We start from the raw sequence: 17,537 nt of genomic DNA on the forward strand, positions 1-17,537 counted from the left end.
AAAAAAAAAAACTTTCTTGTCATGAAAAAATTTCAAATGATATAAAAGCAAATGTTCCCTTTTATTCATACCCAATCTTACCCCCCTTTCCAGAAGTTAACTGTTTAGTGTCTCTACTTCCAGCCACTTCTGTATGCATTTATGAAAAAATATGTGCATAGATCAGTATATGGTTTTATTTTTGGTGTGTGTGTTTATAAATTGGATCATAGTGTATATATTGCTTTGCGACTTGCCTTTTTCACTTGATGGGGATGTTATGGACCTCTTTGTACCAGTACACGTAGATTTATTCATACAATCGTTCAACAAATATCTATTGAGCACTACTGTGGATTTTATTTTATGCTTTTAAAAGATTTTATTTATTTATTTATTTATTTGAGAGAGAGAGCACAGAGGGAGAGGAAGAAGCAGGCTCCCCGCTGAGCAGGGAGCCCGAGGCGGGGCTCGATCCCAGGACCCTGAGATCATGACCTGAGCTGAAAGCACACGCTTAACTGACTGAGCCACCCAGGCGCCCCTACTGTGGATTTTATTTTTGTTCAGCAAATATTCCCTCTCCTTTCCCCAACTTCTCGGGTGAGGGGTATATTTCCCTATCCCATTGATGTGGAGCTTGCTCATATGACTTGCATAGGCCAATGGAAAATGGTTGGTGGAAGTGACAGTGCACCAGATCCTACCAGAAGCTTTTAGAGGCATTGCAAGTTCTGTTAGCCTTCTTAGGCTCCTGCTGAAAGAATAGTATGTCCCCCATGTTCTTCAGCTTGGTCCTGGTACAGGAAGACACATGAGCTGACCTGAACCCGACCCACAGCCTGGAAAGGAGTTGTTACAGGTGACTATAGAACGGTGAACAATAAATAAACATTTGTTGCTCTAAGCCATTGGGATATTGGGATTTTTGTGACTTAGCATGATCATAGCCAAAGCTGACCAATACAAATACTTGCTATTTGCCAGGCATTGTTCTAGATGCTGGGAAAGCAACAAAAATCCCTCTCTATGTGGATTTTACACCGAAAATCGGGATAGTACTCCATGGAACAGTTGTACTGTAGTAAAGTATTCTCTCTTTTTCAGTCTCAGAGGCCTTTTGTAGAAAATGCTTAACATGCAATGTCTGTGTGTCTTCAAATCTTCTGCCGCCTCCATCCCTTCCTTCCTATTACTACTGCCATCTGTTCACTTCTCCCCTCTTCACCTTCTACCTTGACTGTTGAAAAACCCATTGGTTCTCCTCTTAGTTCTGCCCACCCTCAGATGTCCCATGCATTATGACAGGTGCAACTTCTATCCATGACCTTGCCTCATGCAAAATGCAGGGACCCATTTTCCTTCTTTACAAAATGCAAAGTCCGGCTTTCACTGTCCACCCGCTCTCAGCTTTCCAACTTCATCCTTTCCTTAGTCCTGCATTCTCATGTCTTGCCAGATCAGCCTGCTTGTTGCCCAGAGCACACATCCTGTAGTGAACTTCACCCAGAATTTTCCTTTCAGGACCAAGTTACTCACTCCCCCAGCTGCTGGGAGTGTTGGTGGACGATGGCTTTCATATGAGTCCCTCTCTGAGGATTGCTCTTGGATGGAGAGGACCACCTCACACAAGATTCACATTCCCTTCCCAGGGACAGCCTACATCCAATGACTGGTTCAAAGGGGGTCTATAAAGATCTATCCCCCTTGTCTCAAGGCAGCTCTGAAAAGTCATTCCAGCTTCAGAACAATTCATGAAATTGGCTAAGGCCTTCTTTGTGACTGTATAGTAGCCCAACACCCTCCTTTGCTTAATCCTATTTCCCTCACGCCCCCACAGGGGTTGATCTCAATGACTCCATAATACATTTTCTGAATGCTAAACTCTATCTCAGAGTCTGCTTCCTAGGGAAACTGACATAAAACACACCCTGTAGGTCCTTAGGCCTCCTTTCCCATACCTTGGGACCCTTGGCCATGCTGTTTCCTCCACCCAGAACAACCCCCCCATAATCTTCTGCTGGTTAAAACTCTACCCATACTTCATGGCCTCCCCCAAACATCACCCATTCCTTAAATTTATCCCTGATTCTTCAACCCAGAAGTCCTTGCTCTCCCTTCAAACCCCCCATCAGCAATATTCTTTTCATGCTTCTGTTATGGTGCTATGGGGGATGGCAGGTTGTAAGGGAAGAGCTTGGACTTTGGAGTCTAGCAGACTGGTACTCCTCCCCTTACTAGTCAGGTGACCATGGACTCCTCAGTTTTTCTCATCAATAAAATAAGGGGGAAAAAAAAGGCTACTTTGTAGGATTAATAAGAGCATTAGATGACATAACACAGATAAAACACACCGATAGTGCATAAGAGGTGCCCAAGTTCAAGATCCTGCCAACACTCTCGTTTCTTCTTCCCTTTATTATATCTTGTATCTTTGTTGATTATGCCAGTCATTTGTGGATTTGTCTCATTTGCCGATAGGCTTGGTAAGGACTGGAATATGTCTTCTTATTTTTGTGCTTAGCACAAAGAGCTCAATAAATGTTGTTGAACTGAATGCCACTTATGGGCAAAATCTTCTAGTTTACTTTTGGAACCAAGAATTTCTATGTTGTAGCCCATAATTCGTAAATTTATCACACAAGGGAGTCCAGAATATCTATTTATGGGATCTCAATAGGAACTGTACCCCAGCAGCACTAAAGAGCTCCATGCCTTTGTTCATGCTGCCTCTCTTCTTAGAATGTCCTTCCCCTCCTTTGTTGGGTTAACTTCCACTCATCTCAGAACGGGGTGCCTGGGTGGCTCAGTCGGTTATGCATCTGCCTTCGGCTCAGGTCATGATCCCAGGGTCCTGGGATTGAGCTCCGCATTGGGCTCCCTGCTCAGTGGGGAGTCTGCTTCTCCCTCTGCCCTCTCCCCCTGCTTGCACACTCTCTCTCTCTCTATCAAATAAATAAATACAATTTTAAAAAATAAAATAAAATAGGGATGCCTGGGTGGCTCAGTCGGTTAAGCATCTGCCTTCAGCTCAGGTCATGATCCCAGGGTCCTGGGATCGAGCCCCACCTCGGGCTCCCTGCTCAGCAGGAAGCCTGCTTCTCCCTCTGGGCCTCATCCCACTCATGCTCTCTCTCTCATTCACTCGCTCGCTCTCAAATAAATAAAATCTTAAAATAAAATAAAACAAAAATTAAATAAACTTGCAATAAATAGGTCACTTAAATCTTCAGAGTCCCTTTTCATCTGACTGGCTGGCTGTTTTGCAAAATGAGCAGGATATATAATGCTTTTCTGGCCTGCTATTTCCCAACTAGCAGGTTGGGACACTTTGGTGGGTCATGAAGGTGTTCTTAATGTGTCACAATATCCTTGATTTCCTCGTTCTTTGTTATCAATTTCTGACTGGCAGGGTAGGATTAGTGGTATTGGGGTAGAAAGAGGAGGTGGGACAACCCAAGTGAATATGTGAGCCACTAGAGGCCACATGTTTGCAGTGGGGGTGTCTAGAGAGCCGGATCAACAAAGGGCTGGACAGGATGCGGCAGGAGGATGCAGCAGAAGGATGCAGCAGAAGGCAGCCCACCTGCCTCGTCTCTGTGTCCCATTTTGCACAAGGTTGATGAACAGAGAGATTTTAAGTGACTGCAAATGAAAATGTGCCCCGTAGGTGCCCGTGCAAAGGGCCCTCACATCTTCCAACTCTTGTGATTGCAAACGATGGAGGCTCACCTGGCACCACCTTAGGCAAAATGGGGGATATACTGGCTCATGTAGAAAACTCTGGGACAGGCAGAGATGCCACTGGCTTCTGGGAGGAACAGGGACAGGGGCTCTTGCCCCACTAGGGTAGGGAGTGCTGGTTTCTCTGTGTCAGCTTTCCTCTTTCAGACAGGCTTTTCCACAAGACTGGACCACGGATGACACAGCTGCCAGCTTTCATCTTCTCCACGTTTCACTCACCCAAGTCACAAAACAAGTATCTATGGAGCACCTATTACATTGCCAGCCATTGTTCTAGGTGCCGGAAGAGCAGGGAAAGAAAAACAAGAAAGAAAACCTTTTTATATTCTGGGGGATGAAATTCAGGTGGTATACAAAAGTAAAAGGCAGTATTTTATAATATATGAGAAAGTGATAAATGCTATGGAAGAAAAAGATCAAGTGTAGAAGGGGGATTGGGAGTGCTGGGGTGGGGGTAGGGGTGAATGTCGCGATTTGAATAGTCAGGGAAGGCCTTACTAAGGAGATGACATTGGAGCAAATATCTGAAGGAAGAGGAGGGGTGAGCCATGCAAGTAACAAGCGAGAGAGAACTGCAGGTGCAAAGAACATTAGGTAGGCGTGGGTGGGCATGTGTGAAGAACATTTGCAAGGCCACTGAGACCGAATTGTGCAAGCAAGGGGAAAGGTAGTAGGAGACGAGGCCAGGGTGGTAAGGCAGATTACATGGGGCTTTGTGGGTCATAGTAAAGACTTCGACAGAGTATGAGACGGGCAACCACCAGAGGGTTTTGCAAGGAGGAATGACATTATCTGATTTCCATTTGGCTCTGTCTTGTATTGAGAATGAACAGTAGAGAGACGAGGGCAGAAGGAGGGAGACCAGTTGCCCATTGCAATAATCCAGGTGAGATATGATGGGGGTTTGGACCAGGTTTGCTCTCTGAGAGGGACTGCTACTGTTTCCCAAGCTCCAATGCAAAGGGGAATGAAGGCTATGAGGTCATGGAGTCACATGGTCACAAGTATGGCTGATTGTCCCAATGGGAGCACTTGGGTGGAATGGGAGAAGGAGCACTTTCTCTTAAACATGGAGAGATATTTCTAGAAGAAGGGAAAAGTGGGAGGAAAGCACTTTAAACACTGTTTACTCAAGATGGCTTTAAAAATGCATATAGGGGAAAGGAAGGGAAAATAAAATAAGATAAAAACAGAGAGGGAGGCAAACCGTAAGAGACTCTTAACTATAGGGAACAAACTGAGGGTTGCTGGAGGGGAAGTGGGTGGGGGTATGGGGTAACCGGGTGATGGGCATTAAGGAGGGTACTTGATGGAATGAGCACTGGGTGTTACATGCAACTGATGAATCACTAAACTCTATCCCTGAAACTAATAATACACTATATGTTAAATAATTGAATTTAAATAAAAATTTTTTAAAAATAAACGAATGAATGAATAAATAAACAAACAAATAAATAAAAATTTAGAAGCATTCTCCTGCCTTTGCCTGTGTGTTTGAATAGCCCTGGGAAAAATTCTCTGCCTATAACTCACACAATATACTCCGCTACATCCATGGACTCGTCTGCAGAAAACAGAGCTAAGGTTTTCGTGAAGAATCGAACCATGAGATTTCATCCTGACACTGTGTCTTTTAAAGTACTTGTCTTCCTGCTCAGAAAAGTTTTCTTTGTTGAAATATAGCTTACTCGATTTCTTATTTACTGTCACAACAAATGACCTAAATGGTTTCATATGTGTGCGTCTGGTTTTCTTAAAAACTACCTCTTTAGAGGGGCACCTGGGTGGCTCAGTCATTGGGCGTCTGCCTTCGGCTCAGGTCATGATCCCAGGGTCCTGGGATCGAGCCCCACATCGGGCTCCCTGATCTGCGGGGGGCCTGCTTCTCCCTCTCCCACTCCCCCTGCTTGTGTTCCCTCTCTCACTGTGTCTCTCTCTGTCAACTAAATAAATAAAATCTTAAAAAAAAAAAAACTACCTCTTTAGAGCATCATCCCGATTCTCTGAAAAGAGAGAATACATTACAGACATTGTATTATTTATGTCACTTGCTTAGGAGTGACTCTTGAAAATGCTGGGTAGAAATTTAGGAATCTAAAGAGTTATAAAATAGACTCTTCCAATATTGCTGTTACAATTACAACGAAAGATTCTAAACACAGAAATGGTCTCCCTTTCACTTGTCTTGAGTGGTCTTTTTTATTTAACCATGATACAAACTCATTGAGTGGTCCTTGAGCAGTGGGCTCTTCCCTCTCAATTTTTTTTTTCACGGAAATATGATATGATGAGATCTGCAGCCATTTCAGACGATATTCAGTACCGAAGTATATATCTTTTGCAATTTTAATGTTTGCTCTCTCATCCCAACTTTTGTTATTATTATTATTATTATTTAAAGAAAGAGTGAGAGAGAGCACTAGTGGGGAAGAGAGGGAGAAGCAGACTCCCCGCTGAGCAGGGAGCCCAACGTAGGACTCGATTCCAGGCCTCCAGGATCATGACCCCAGCCGAAGGCCGATGCCCAACTGACTGAGCCACCCAGATGCCCCCATCTCAACTTCTTATTATTTTTTTAAAGATATATTTATTTATTTCAGAGGGAGAGAGGTGGGGAGGGACAGAGAGCATCCCAAGGAGACTTTGAGCTGAACACGGAGCCCGATGATGCCTGGCTCGACCCCACAACCTCGAGACCACAACCTGAGCCAAAATCAAGAGTCGAGCACCCAGACCACTGCACCACCCAGGCACCCCTCAACTTTTATTATATTTAGTACTCTTGGTTTAGAATTTAATGTTATCTTGTAACCTGGAAGGAGAAGCTGAATATTTCTTTCTTCTTCGTTTACAAGCTTATCTATGGCCTTTCTTGAATGAGAAGTTTAGACTTTGTCTCTCTTGTATACTCTCTGAGGTACACCCAGATGGGAATAATTCTTGTTAGGACACCATTTTGTTCACTGCTGAGTCTATGGTCTACATCTTGTAACAACCACAAACGAAAGAAGGTATGCAGTCAATTCGTAAGGTATAAAGAACAATGTGACAAGTACATGCCAATGTAACTTAATAAGTGCTACTGGATCCCCTATATATCCTTCTCCTAACAGATCCCTTTCCATGATTCCAGAAGCCACTCCTTCCTGAATTAATCTTTATTTACTTTTTCTATTTTATTATGTTATTTGTTTACTTTCTTAATTGAGTATGGATTATTTTGTATATACAAAAAAAAGTACAAAATAAGGTAACAAACACCCATGTATCTCCATCTAGCTGAAGTAATAGACTATTACCAAGACCACTCAAGTTTCTATATTCCTCTTTGATCTTAGAAACCACATCCTCCAGCTCTTTTCTAAATTTTGTGCTTGTCATATCCTTGTTTGTCTCTATAGGCTTTCTACATTTTTATGTAGCACTAAATAATGCATTCTTCAGTTTGACATTTTAAACTTCATGCAAGTGGTGTAATACTGTGTATATTCATCTGTGACTTGCTTTTTGTGATCAGCATTATATGTGTGGGAGTCTAGGGCAATGGGGACCAATTATCCTGGCTGTGTCCTGCACAACTGTGGGGGAGCTATTTGCTTTGAGGTCCAGGCAAATGGTAACTCCTGGAGTGGTATAGCACACGACTTGCTTGACTGTACATGATGGCTGTGATAAATTGCATTTCCAAAGATGGCCACAAAAATCTTTCCCATCCCACAGGCTCTTTTGCCTGAGATGTGATCTCATCATGTTGTCATCACCAAGAGGAGTCTGTTTTGCCTCCCCTTGGATCTGGGCTGGCCTTCTGAGTTATTTCAACTCATAGAATGTACCAGAGGCAATGCCAGGTGACTAACAAGGTTAGGAATTAAGAGATTGATACTTTCTGCCTTCACTATTTGGAATGCTTCCTCTTAGAAGCCAGCTACCATGTAAGAAATCTGATTACTGCAAGAGCACTGTGTTGTGAGGATGTCTCAGGTAACCAAATAGTAAGACAGAGTCAACTCAGAGGAGCATTTGGGTGCCAGGCACGTAATGAAGGAAGCCTTATTGGACCATCTAGTTCGGCCTAGTTACCAATCGAATGCAGCTGAGTGAATGACCCCAGCAGATATGATGTGGAGCAGAAATGGCCAGCTAAGCCCAAACCAAATTCCTGTCTCAGAGTATCATGAGCAAATGAAATGAAACTAGAATGGCCCTTCAGAACATTCATGGTTGTCGTGAGTTGGGCTGACCAGTCATTGGATGTGGCCACCCCAGTAAGGAAGGTGACCTTGTACCAGCCAGTTCTCTGAAGCTGAGGCAGTCCCTGAAGGGTTTGACAGCTGAAGGCCAATGACTGACAACACCTCCGGCAGCTGTCACAAGTCCTTCCTTGAAGGGAGTCTTGGAAGTGCATCACGGTGTCCACAAATACCATATTGTATGTGATTATTTATTTAACTCTATTCCTATTGATGGATATTCGGATTCCTAAAATCATTAGACATTCTCTTGTGTTTTCTTTTTTTAAGATTTTATTTATTTATTTGAGAGAGAGTGAGTGAGCGAGAGAGATAACATGAGCCAGGGGAGGGGCAGAAAGAGAGGGAGAAGCATGTGGGGCTCAATCCCGGGACTCCAGGATCATGACCTGAGCCGAAGGCAGACGCTCAACCAACTGAGCTACCCGGGCACCCCTTCTCTTGTGTTTTCTAGCTATATTAAAGTTCTGCTGCTCATACTTAATTCCTACATGAACCTGGAAGTGATTTTTTTGTTATGAGGTAAACATCCATTTTCTTCATATAAATAACTTAGTTTGCAGTGATGCCTCTGTCATATATCAAGTGTCTCTGTATGTTTTAGTGTGTTGCTGGCTGTTGATTGTGTTAACTGTGTTCTGTTGGCTCATTTGTCCATCTCTGAGCTAATGTCATAGTGCCTTAATTACCATAAATTTATTTAAGACTTAGAGCAGGGTTCCCTCAACATTGTCATTCTTTTTCAGGAATGTCTGAGCTATTCTTTGACTTGGCTCTACCATATAAATTTTATTTTATTTTTTTAAAGGTTTTATTTGTTTGACAGAGAGAGACACAGTGAGAGAGGGAGCACAAGCAGGGGGAGTGGGAGAGGGAGAAGCAGGCTTCCCGCTGAGCAGGGAGCCCGATGCAGGGCTCGATCCCAGGACCCTGGGATCATGACCTGAGCCGAAGGCAGATGCTTAACGACTAAGCTACCCAGGCAACCCCCTACCGTATAAATTTTAAATCAATTTGTCAAATTCCACCCACACCCAAAATCTATTATAAATTATTTGTTTTGTCCTGTTTTCCTTGAAAATGGCTTTATTTTAGAAGTGGTCTGTATCCCACTGTAATTTGAGAAACATGAATTGAGAGATTTGCTAACTACTTGTAGTGGGTTGAATGGTGTCTATCCCTACCACACCCCCCCAAATATATGTCCGTCTTATTTTATTTTTATTTATTTTTAATTTTTATATTTTTTGATATGTCCATATTTTAATCCCTGGAACCTCTGAATATGACCTTATTTGGATATGGAGTCTTTGCAGATATAATTAAGGATTTGAGATAGGGAGATATACTAGGTTATCCAGGTGGGCCCTATTTCCAGTGTTAAGTATCCTTACAAGAGAAAGGCAAAAGAGAAGAGGAAGAAAAGTGTCCACAAAGGCAGAGATTGGAGTCATGTGGCCCAAGCCAAAGGAATACCTACAGCCACGAGAAGCTGGAAGAGATAAAGAATGGATTGTCCCCTGGAGCCTCCAGAGGGAGTACAGCCCTGCTGACACCTTGATTTCAGACTTCTGAATTTGAGAAAATAAATTTCTGTTGTTTGAAGCCAACCAGTTTGTGTATTTGTTACAGTGGCCACAGAAAACTAACACACCACTCATTATTTTCCCTAAGCTCTTCTCCTGTATTGTTAGATCTCTAGAAGGCAACAAGCCAGGGGCATATTATTACCCATATAAATGTAAACAAATATAAAAAAGCACTTGCTGAATTGAAGCCAGATAGTATGTCCCAGAATTTTCTAGAAAGTCTATAAAAGAAATGGCCACATGAAAAAAATGTCTGCATCTTCTGCAAGCCAGCTGTGCTCGTTCCCAGGAGAATGTCAAAGTAGAACATTCCTGTGGGTGAGGTGAGTGTCCTCAGTCAATCCGGGCAACAAAGCATGGAGTGGAGAGCCTGAAATTCATAACTTCTGGTCTAGAGTAGCCAAACACAAAGAAAATTCTTGGTCAGTTTCACTCACAAATGCTTTTCACAGGTTAAAAAGATGGGGCAAAGGCAGTGGGCATCTTGGTAATGGCATCCCTCAACATTTCTATCACGTGAGTCACCTGTTCCAATTTGGGCTGGTTGCATATGTCTGATGATGCACAGTTGTCATCCCAGATATCCCTTCACTGTCTACCTGGGGATTGTCTTTGTGTTTTCCTTGTTGGATCTCCTATTTCCTGTGTCTCATGTCTTGACTTGGCCACCTCCTTTTGGTGAGCACTTCCCCCAGTAGCTTCTTGGGAAACTGTGCTTGGAGAATAAGTATTTTGAGATCTTGCATATCTACAAATACTTTTACTTATCTACTCTAAAATGGTAGTTTAGTCAGGTACAGAATTTTAGATCGGAAATAATTTTCTTTCAGAATTTTGAAGCATCACTCCATTGTTTTCTTGATTCCATTCTGCTAAGGATAAAGCCATTCTGATATCTGATCCTTTGTACAAAACCTATTTTTTTTTCTGTTCTAGAAGCTTCCATTAGTCCCCATTGTTCTAAAGTTACCTTGATGTAGGTCTGTTTTCTTCAATTATGCTTTGTTTTAAGTAGGCCTTTTTATCTGACAATTCATGTCCTTGAGCTTGGAGAAATTTTCTTTAATTCTTTCAGTGATGATTTTCTCACCCCTGCTTTCACTATTCTTTCTTTCTGTAACTCATATTTTCCAGATGTCATACCTCTTGGTCTGGTCCTTTCATTTTCTTACATTTCTTTCCTGATCATTATTCCTTTTTTGTCTTTCTGTGTCACTACTGAGTGTTTCATTTCTGCTACCATCTCACCATGTTTTTACTTTCCTAGAGCTTATTTTTGTTTTCTATTTTAATAATAGAATTGTGTTCTTGTTTCACAGATGCAATATCATTTCTGATTGCTTTTAATATATTAATGATAATTATTTTTAAAGTTTTCTGTTCCTTGCAGATTATATTTCCTTCAGGTTGCTTTCATCCCTTTGTGTTTACTGGTCTGTTTGCTTTGGACTCTATCTTCCATATTAGCGCTTTTCCTCTGATGTTTGTTAGACCTTGTTTGACTGCTCATGATTAAGAGTCTAGGATTAAAAAGTTGATTGAAAGCTCTGACCCCATGAAAGGAACTTGTTGACTTTGAGCTTTACCATTGAGTGATCTGAGTGCATCATTTGGGGGTTAATCCCTAGGGTCAGTATCTTTAAGTCTTTCTTCATAGATTGGCTGAATTCCCCAGAGGGAATTAGAGGAGGATCGTCTAATTGGAGGGTAAAGGTTTAGCTGTCAGAGTTTTGTGATTCAACTGGAGAGGAAGACTTGGGGGAGCAGTGGGGTGGAATCTCAGTATTTAACATTTAGGGATTTGGTCACATACTTCCTGGGTTTGTAGTAAGGTACTTCTGTCTTCCAGTGTACCTACTGTCTGCAGTGCAGAGACCTCCTGTTGACTTGTATAGAGAATAAACCTCCATGTTTCTTTCAGTTTGGGGAGGAACTGTTGTTTTAGCTTTCAGTAAAGTTTCATAAATTTCTCTATAAATGTCATGTATATCTATTTTTTTTAAGATTTTATTTATTTATTTGAGAGAGACACAGTGAGAGAGGGAACACAAGCTGGTGGAGTGGGAGAGGGAGAAGCAGGCTTCCCGCCGAGCAGGGAGCCCAATGCGGGACTCGATCCCAGGACCCTGGGATCATGACCTGAGCCGAAGGCAGATGCTTAACGACTGAGCCACCCAGGTGCCCCAATGTCATGTATATCTTTATTAGATTTATTTCTATATAACTTTTTTGCCATTATTAGTGGTATATTTTGAAACATGTTTTCTATCTGTTGCTGTAGTATAGAAATTAATTTAATTTAATTTTAAAGATTTATTTATTTATTCGAGAGAGAGAGAGATAGTGAGAGAGAGCAGGAGCTGGGAGAGGGGGAGGAGAGGGAGAAGCAGGCTCCTGGCTGAGCAGGGAGCCGGATGCGGCGCCCTGGGATCATGACCTGAGCCAAAGGCAGACACTTTAACTGACTGAGCCACCCAGGCGCCCCTAAGTGAAATTGATTTTAGCTCTCTTCATTTTAGCCAACCATCCTCAACTATTCTATTAATTCTAATTATTTGTCAACTAATCCCCTTGGGTTTTCTGTGTTAGCAATCAATTACTTTTCAAATAATGATCATTTTTCCCCCTTTTCAATCTTTATAACCTACCAAGTTTATAAATTCCCTTTCTCATTTTACTTAACAGATGGGACCTCTGGTTTGGTGTTGAAATGATGTGGTAATAGTCCTTTAGTTATGTCTGATCTGATTTTAAAGGTGAACTTCTAATGTTTCACATTTAGGTATTAGGTGGGTTTTGAGTTTTTGGTAAATAATTTTATTAAGTTATCTTCTAATCCTAGGTCATTAGGCAATTTTATTCCAAATAGGTATTGAATTACATTGAATGCTTTCCCTTCATTTATTAAGATAATTATTTTTCTCTCTTAATCAGTGAATAAAAATAATGGATTTTCTGATATTAAACTAACTTTGCCTTCCTGGGATAAGCATAGCTTAGTTGTGATGTTTGCCTCTTCGGTTCATTGGTGGTTTAGTTTGCATACAATTTGTTTAGGGTTTTTAAATCTGTGTTGGTGAGTGAAATTATGCTGTCTGTAGTATGCCTTTCTTGTACTCATATCTGTGTTTGCTATCAAGGTTGTACTAGCCTCATAACATTGGAGAGCTGGAGAGTTTCTTTTCTATTTCTGTTCCCCAGAAGAATTTTCATAATTTTGGAATGAAATATTTTTTGAATGCTTGGTAGAACTTGACTACAAAACCAGCTGTGCCTGGTGTTTTTACCTACTGATTTGTCTGGCAATATTTACAGGACTACTCAAGATTTCTGTTTTTCCCTGAGTCAGTTTAGGTTGGTCATATTTCCTAGGAGTTTTGCCATTTTGTATCAGTTACCAATTTATTGATATTAAGTGTTTCATAGTATTATCTTTTCAATTAAGCCAACTTTTGACTTTGTTGATCCTCTTTGTTGTTTGCCTTCTCTTTTATTACTTAGCTTTATTATTTCTTTTTTTTTCTATTTTCTTTGAGTTTATCCATTTTTCTTTTACTAACTTCTTATATTCAATGCTTAGCTCATTACTTCTCATTTCATGTTATTTCACGATTTTAAAAAACTTATTTTGAGATCATTATAGATTCACAGGAAGTTGTAGAAATAGTACAGAGAGGTCCTCTGTACACTTTATCCAATTTCCCCCAGTGATCACATCTTTGGTAACCACAGTATAATATCAAAATCAGGAAACTTTCACTGCTACAGTTTTTGTGTATAGTTTTATGCCATTTGATCACATGTATTGATTTGTGTAACCACCATCAGTCAAAATACAGAACTATTCTGTCACTCCCCAGATCCCTACCTCCTAGACTTTTTTGTTTATTTGCTTTGTTTGTTTTGTTTTGATTTTTATTGATGTATAATTGACATACATTATATTAGTTTCAGGTGTGCAACATAATGACTCAACATTTGTATATATTTCGAGATGATCACTACGATGTCTAGTTAACATCTGTCACCATATATACAGATTTTTTTTCTTGTGGTGAGAACTTTTAAGATTTACTCTCTTAGCAACTTTTAAATATGCAATACAGTGTTATTAACTCTAGTTGCCATGCTATACATTATATCCCTGTGACTTATTTATTTCGTAACTGCTCCCCTTCACCCATTTCCTCTATCCCCCAACATCCATGCTGTTGGTGACCACTAATCTATTGTATGTATCTATGAGCTTAGGGTTTTTCTGTTTTTGTTTTTAGATTCCACTTATAAGTGAGATCAAATGGTATTTGTCTTTCTTTGCCTGACTTATTTCACTTAGCTTAATGCCCTTAAGGTCCATCCATGTTGTCGCAAATGGCAAGATTTTATTCTTTTTTATGGCTAGATAATATTCCATTGTATATATATACCACAATTTCTTTATCTATTCACCAATCAGTAGACACTTAGGTTGTTTCCATGTCTTGGCTATTGTAAATAATGCTGCAATGAATGTGGGGGTGTATATATCTTTTTGAATTTGTGTTCTTATTTTCTTTGGATAAATACCCAGAAGTGGAATTGCTAGCCCATGTGGTAGCTCTATTAATTTTTCGAGGAACTTCCATACTGTTTTCCACAGTGGCTGCACCAATTTACATTCCCACCAACAGCATACAAAGGTTGCATTTTCTCCACATCCTCACCAACACTTTGTATTTCTTGTCTTTTTGGTAATAGCCATTCTGATAGGTGTGAGGTAAGTGTCATGGGGATTTTGGTTTACATTTCCCTGATGATTAGTGATGCTGTGTTGGCCATCTGTGTGTCTTCTTTAGAAAAATGTCTATTCAGATCCTCTTGCCCATTTTTTAATCAAATTGTTTGGTATTTTGCTATTGAGTTGTCTGAGTTCTTTATATATTTTGGGTATTAGCCCCTTATCAGTTATATGATTTGCAAATATTTTCTCCCATTCAGCAGGTTGCCTTTTAATTTTCTTGATGGTTTCCTTTGCTGTGCAGAAGCTTTTTAGTTTGATATAGTCCCCCCTTGTTTATATTTCTTTGTTGTCTTTGCTTTTGGTGTCAAATAAAAAACATCATTGTCAAGACCAGTGTCAAGGAGCTTACTGCCTATGTTTTCTTCTGGTTTTATGGTTTCAGATCTTATACTCAAATATTTAATCTAGTTTAAGTTAATTTTTGTGTACAGTGTAAGATAGAGGTCCAATTTCATTCTTTTACATGTGAATGTCCAGTTTTCCCAATACCACTTATTGAAGAGACTCTCCTTTTGCTACTGTACATTCTTGCATCCTTTGTTGTAAATTAATTGACCATATATGCATGGGTTTGTTTCTGGGCTCTCAGTTCTGTTTCATTGATCCATATATCTGTTTTTATGTTAATACCACACTGTTTTGATTATGATAGCTTTGTAATATAGTTTGAAATCAAGGAGTGTGATGCCTCTGGGCTTGTTCTTTCTCAAGATTGCTTTGGCTATTCAGGGTTTTTTGTGGTTCTATATAAATTTTAGGATTGTTTGCTCAATCTGTGTGAAAAATGCCATTGGAAGTTTGGTAGAGATTGTATTGAATCTGTCGATTGCTTTGAGTAGGATGGAATTTTAACAATATTAATTCTTCCAATCCATGAGCACAGAATATCTTTCCATTTATTTGTGTCTTCTATTTCTTTCGTCAGTGTCTTATACTTTCCTGTGTATCTTGCCTGCCAGTCTTTTATGGTCATACTCACTTCCCTCCAATCCACCATTGTTAACTCCTGGTAGCTATAAGTCTGTCTACCATTTCTATAATATTATCATTTTGAGAATATTATATAAATGGACTCATACAGTATGTCACCTTCAAGACTGACCTTTTTCACTTGGCATAATGCCCTTGATATCCGTCCAAACTGTTGTGTGTATTGATAGTTTTTTCTTTTAATGGCTAAGGGGTATTCCAAGGTATCGATGTACCACAGTTTTGTTTTTTGTTTTTTAACAATTTATCTATTAAGGGATGTTTTAGTTGGTTGCAGTTTTGACTATTACAAATAAAGCTGCTATAAACATATGTGTACACATTTTTAAAAAAGATTTATTTATTTATTTATTTTAGAGGTGGGGAGCGGCAGAGGGAGAGGAAGAGGGAGACTCCTCAAGCAGACTCCCCAATGAGCACAGAGACTGACACAGGGCTCGATCCCAGGACCCCGAGATCATGACCTGAGCCGAAATCAAGAGTTGGCCGCTTAACAGACTGAGCCATCCAGGCGCTCCTTGTGTACATATTTTTGTGTAGATGTAAGTTCTCATTTCTCTAAGATAGATGCCCAGGAGTGCTTTTGCTGGATGATATGGAAAGTATGTGTTCAGTTTTTTTAAAGAAATTGCCAAACTATTTTCCAGAATGGCTGTAACATTTTACATTTTCCCTAGCAATGTTTAGAGGTAGAGGTTCTCCACATCTTTGCCAGCATTTGATATTGTCTTTGTTTGTTTATTTATGTTTTAGTTTTTCTAATAGCAGTGCTTGTCTTATGGCTAGTGATGTTGAATGTGTTTATTTGTCATCTGTACATCCTCTTTAGTGAAATGTCACTTCATTTCTTTTCCCTATTTCCTAAGTGGATTGTTTGCTTTTTACCATTAAATTATGAGAATTCCATATATATTCTAGATACAAGTCCATTGTTAGATATGTTTCATAAATATTTTCTCCAGGTATATAGATTATTTTTCCATTCTTTTAACAGAGTCTGTCACAGAGTTTTAAATTTTGATGAAGTCCAATTTAATGACTTTTTTCTTTTATTTATTTATTTTTTAATTTTTTTTACTTTTTTCTTTTATGAACTGTGCTTTTGGTTTCATGTTTGCCTAGCCTTAGACCCAAAGATTCTCCCCATGATTTCTTCTAAAGTTTTATGGTTTTGTCTTTTGCATTTAAATATATCATTGATTTTGAGTGAATTTCTATATAATGTATGAGGTTTAGGTCGAGGTTCGTTTTATGGGTTGATTGTCTATGGATATTCAATTGCTTTAGCACCATTTATTAAAAAGATTATCTTTCCTCCATCGAATTGTTTTTGCATCTTGTCAAAAATCAGCTGGTCTTGCTTATCAGTCCTATTTCTGGGTTCTCTTTTCTGTTTCATTGATTCATGGGTATTTTCCTCTGTCCATATTATACTGTCTTCATTACTGTAGCAATATAATAATAATTGGATGGAGTACTCCTTTCCAATTTTCTATTTCCTGATTCTATTTCAAAATTCTTTTAGCTGTTCTAGTTCCATGACATTTCCAAATACATTTTAGAAAATGTTGTTTATATCCACAAAATGTCTTACTGGGATATTGATAAGAATTGCATGAAACCTGTGTATCAGTTTGGGGAGAAATGAAACCTTTATTATGTTGAGTTTTCCAATCCTTGGATAGGCTATGTCTCTCCATTTATTTAAATATTTTATTTCTGTCATCAGGGTTTTGTAGTTTTTAACATAAATGTATAAGACATATTTTGTTATATTTATACCTAAGTGTTTCTCTTTTTTTTTGAGTGGTTTAATGGTATTGTTATTCATTTTGGTGTCCATGTGTTCATTGGTAGTACATAGAAATACTATTGATTTTTATATGTTGATCTTATATTCTATGACTTTGCTAACTTCACGTATTAGTTCTAGGAGTTTTTATGTAAATTTCGTGGCATTTTCTACGTAGACCATCATGTCGTCTGAAAATAGGGATGCTTTGATTTCTTCCTTCTTGATCTGAATCAGGTTTTTATTGCCTGATTGTTCTGGCTAAGATTTCAGTATTATGCTGAATAAAAGCAAAAAGAGCAGATATCTTTGCCTTGTTCTGGATCTTAGGAAGGAATCATTGTCTTTCACCATTGTGTTTCTTGTCAGCTATAGGATTTTTGAAGGCATTCTTTAGCAAATTGAGGAAA

This window comes from Eumetopias jubatus, unplaced genomic scaffold (genome assembly GCF_037043125.1).
Source record: "Eumetopias jubatus isolate StellerSeaLion01/CBP00866 unplaced genomic scaffold, mEumJub1_p1.0 scaffold_11, whole genome shotgun sequence".
In the NCBI taxonomy this organism is placed as follows: domain Eukaryota; kingdom Metazoa; phylum Chordata; class Mammalia; order Carnivora; family Otariidae; genus Eumetopias; species Eumetopias jubatus.